A 4,638-nucleotide genomic window follows, 5' to 3' on the forward strand; every position below is an offset into this window, starting at 1 on the left:
GGAGGTGAGATAGAAGTGTGTGTGTGTGTGTGTGCGTGCGTGCGTGCGTGCGTGTGTGTATGTGTGTGTGAGTGTGTGTGTGCGTGCGTGCGTGCGTGCGTCCGTGTGTGTGTGAGTGTGTGTGTGTGTGTTCATGCACGAGGTTTTTTCTCTTTTTTGTCTTTCCTTTTTCTTTTTCCTTGGGGGGACGGGGAATGGGAGGTGACTGTCTGAATTATTATAAGAGGAGTATGTGACGTTTGACGGGCATGCATACGGACGGACGGACGGGAGCCTATGGCCTGCAATATGATGATGTCTGACGTTTTTGAGAACAGTTGACGAGTCTCTTTCCCTCCGAACCCACAGCTGTGTGATGGCTGATGGAGGCTGGATGTGTTCCATTTCATCAGCCCTCCAACCAACGCTGTTCTCTCCTTCCTTCTCCCTCCTTTTCCTTTTTCACTTCTCTAGTTTTTGTCTTGTCATACTTTGAAAAGCGGCAACTGGTACTTTTCTTATTCGAGTTCCCACCCCCACCCCCTCATCCCCACGCCTCCCAACTTTTTTTTTTATATCAATATGTATTAGATGTGTGTGATTGCCTTTCCCGTAAGGCACTTCAAACAATCTGGAATGTGGAGGTGGTGGAGGGGGTGCTGAGAGAGCTGTATTTAAAGCTTGTACATCCAGTTTTCAGCAGACATCATGTACATTTCTTATCAGCAACTTTTTTTTTGGTAAGTTTTTATAAGGTTGGCACTATCACAATACTGATCTCTTTGATGATTAAATTCCATTCTTTGCAGCCAGGCCACGGCTGATCATCGTCCTTTCCGAAACGTTGGGTTGTTAGTGTTTTATTCTTATCGGCATACTTTATGTGAATGTATGTGCCTGTTTATGTCCTTGTATGTGTGTTTGTGCGCACGTATGTGTGTGTGTGTGTGTGTGTGTGTGTGTGTGTGTGTGTGTGTGTGTGTGTGTGTGTGTGTGTGTGTACGTGTGTGTGTTTATGTATGTGTGCGAGCGCATGGGTGGTGGTTCGTCCGTCGGGATCGACGAGGACCATCTAGTCATCCTGGGGGTGGGTGGGTTGGGCTCTGTTGGTGCGCAGATGACTGGTCAGGCCAATCCGCGCCCGGAAGGTTCTGACGCAGTGTGGACAGGGGATGGTGGCGGCTGTCGGGGACTTGCTGGCACTGCTTTTCCTGGCCTGTCTGCGTTGCTCTGCTGCAGCGATTCTGTTGGCCTCACAGGATTTGGCGCCTTTGTGGACAGCTGAACGCCACTTTGGTCTGTCCATTGCATTCAGCTCCCATGTTTCGTGGCTGATGTTGAAGGCCTTCAGAGAAGCTTTCAGAGTGTCTTTGAAGCGCTTCTTTTGGCCTCCATGGGAGCGCTTGCCATGCTGGAGTTCGCCGTACAGCAGTTTCTTGGGGAGCCGGTGGTCTGGCATGCGAACTACATGGCCTGCCCAGCGCAGCTGGGCCTGCATCAAGATGGTGTAGATGCTGGACAAGTTTGCACGAGTGAGCACCTCTGTGTCAGGGATCTTCTCTTGCCACTTTATGCTGAGAAGTTTTCTGAGGCTGGTGGTGTGGAAGTGGTTCAGCTTTTTGGCGTGGCGTTTGTAGACCGTCCATGATTCACATCCATAGAGCGGTGTGGTGAGAACTATGGCCTTGTATACTTTGAGCTTCGTCTCCAGGGTGATGCCTCTCCTGTTCCAAACGTTCTTATGGAGTCTGCGAAGGCAGCGCTGGCTTTGGCGAGTCTGGCATTCACCTCATCATCGATGACAACTGTGCAAGAGAGTGTACTGCCCAGGTATGTGAACTTGTCCACCGCATTCAGTCGTTGCCCGTTGATGAGGATGTTTGGTTCAACGTAAGGCTTTCCTGGAGCTGGCTGGTGCATCACCTCAGTCTTCTTTGTGCTGATTGTGAGGCCAAAGTTGTCACAGGCAGCAGAGAACTTGTCGACACTGTGTTGCATGTCAGCTTCGGAGGCAGCATTGAGAGCGCAGTCATCAGCAAACAGGAAGTCGTTGACCGCGTTCTGTTCCTGACACTTCTCCTGGAGCTGCCTGGCAGCAAACACCATGTCGATAGTCCCGCGTTCTTTCCGGAAGCCACACTGGCTCTCTGGTAGGAGGCCTTGCTCAAGGTGCGCTATGAGACGGTTGAGTAGCACCCTTGCCAGAGTCTTGCCTGCGACGGACAGGAGGAATATTCCACGATGGTTGTCACAGGCCTGACGATTTCCTTTGCGCTTGTACAGGTGTATGATGGAAGCGTCTTTGAAATCCTGTGGAACTGCCTCATGCTGCCAGATGAGCTGGAACAGCTGATGAAGCTTCTCAGTCAGTGCCATACCACCTTCTTTGTAGACCTCAGCTGGAATGGAGTCTGAGCCAGGGGCTTTGCCATTGGATAGCAGACGGATAGCTTTCTGGGTCTCCTCCAAAGCTGGAATGGCATCCAACGACTCACTGACTGGCACCTGCGGGAGTCGGTCGATGGCTTCATCATTGATGGTGGAAGGGCGGTTCAGTACGCCGTCAAAGTGTTCATCCCATCTCTCAAGGATCCCGTCCTTGTCAGTGATTAGGGTAGAATCATCAGCATTGAGGAGTGGAGCAGATCCGGAGGTGGTGGGACCGTAGACTTCTTTCAGGCCGTTATAGACGTTCTTCATGTCGTTCCTGTCTGCAAAGCCCTGGATCTCATCAGCTTTGTTGCTCAACCAGGAATCCTGCATCTGCCGCAGCTTCAGCTGGATGGTGCTACGTGCGCTCTTCAGTATGTCTTTCTTTGACTGTGACTTGGGATCTTCAATGTGGGCTCTGTAGGCTTGGCGTTTGTCTTCCAGCAGCTGCTTGATCTCAGTGCAGTTCTCATCAAACCAGTCTTTGTGCTTCCTGGCAGAAGGCCCCAGGCACTCCATGGCAGTATTGTACACCGTCTCATGCAGTGCGCCCCATGCTGCCTCCACAATATGGTTCTCCAGCACAGTGGACTCAAGGCGTTCCTCCAGAGTGTCAGCAAAGCTCTGCTTGATGTTGCCTAGCTCCAGCTTGTTGACATTCAGGCGTTTGGGTGCTTTCATGCCCTAAGGCCGTCTCTTGGGTTGGATGCGGAGGTTGAGTTTGGAGACGATAAGGCGGTGGTCTGTCCAGCACTCGGCGCCGCACATGGCCCTCGTGACTCGTACGTCCTGCCTGTCCCTCTTCCTGATGATGACAAAGTCGATGAGATGCCAATGCCCAGAGTGAGGATGCATCCATGACATCCTGTTACGGGTAGGGAGGCAGAAGATTGTGTTTGTGATAAGAAGGTCGTCTGGAGAAGTAGTTGACCATTGCTGTAACAGTTGCCAACCCCATGCTTTCCAATCACGCCTTCCCCGGAGGTGCTGTCACAGCCAACTCTCGCGTTAAAGTCACCAAGAATGATGAGCTTGTCTGCGTTGGGAACAGTGATGACAGCGTTCAGGTCCTCGTAGAACTTGTCCTTGATCTCATCCGGGTTGGTCATGGTGGGCGCGTAGGCGCTACAGCAATGGTGGTAAACTTCTTCCCGTTGCATAAAGGGAGTTTCATCGTCATCAGGCGATCGTTCACTCCTTTCGGGGGGCCAGCCAGCTTGCCAACGAGGGTTGTCTTCACTGCAAAGCCAACTCCAGCCTCACGTCTCTCTTCAGGTCCGCGACCACTCCAAAAGAGGTGTAGCCTGCGCCTCGCTCACAGAGTTCGCCTTCTTCTGCCAGTCTGGTCTCACTTAAGGCAGCGATGTCGATGTTGTACCTGGCTAGTTCACTCGCAATGAGTGCTGTGCGTCTCTGTGGTCTGGCTGAGTCGCCTCTGTCCAGAACCGTACGCACGTTCCATGTGGCAATGGTCAATGGGGTGCTCCTTGTTTTCTTCTTTCTTTCCTTTGTGTGTCGACCGCTTGAGTAGGGTCCCCGTCAGCCGCGGTATGCTGACTAGGATGGTGTGGAGCAGGCAATGTTTAGGGCACCTTTTCTAGCCCCTTCCTCATGCCATGGAGGTGAGCAGTGCTGTCCTGAAGAGGGCTGCTCAGTCGCTCAGGGGGCTGCCGGTCTCCACCGCTGCTCCAGTCGGTGAAAAACGACCCTATGGCCTGAGCCGCCTGTGTGCAGGTCCGCGGCTACGACTGCCAGTGTACCCACACCTGTCGCTTCGTCGCTCGCCTGTCGCCACAGGGCTTGGGGGAAATGATGGTATGGGATGAAGGATGACTGATGACTTGCGCGATGACTTTGTTTATAGTGAGGAGGAGTTGCGCACCGTCGACTTCATCTCTTGTCCGAGACCCTCTGTATCCAGTGGCAAGACGAGGTCAAGACGACTGGAGATGGAAACGGATGCAGTGGATGACCAGGATGTCCTATGTGCCTCATCCTGTCCTCAGCACTCCACAGTGCTCTGCTGCAACCGCCTTCCTCTCCGTTGAACCATGAAGGTTTCTTCCGCAGAGTCCGCCGGATCCAGTCTTCACATGCTTGGGTAGACAAGCCCTAACTCACCGAGGGTTTGAGACCCGTTGGCTACCCTCACCTAGTTTAGCCAGCCTGTCAAAGCCGTTGCCCGGGGGTTGGGCGCTGCCGCATGCTAGCAGCTTCTAGGACCCATAA

Source organism: Babylonia areolata, chromosome 18, assembly GCF_041734735.1.
Source record: "Babylonia areolata isolate BAREFJ2019XMU chromosome 18, ASM4173473v1, whole genome shotgun sequence".
In the NCBI taxonomy this organism is placed as follows: domain Eukaryota; kingdom Metazoa; phylum Mollusca; class Gastropoda; order Neogastropoda; family Buccinidae; genus Babylonia; species Babylonia areolata.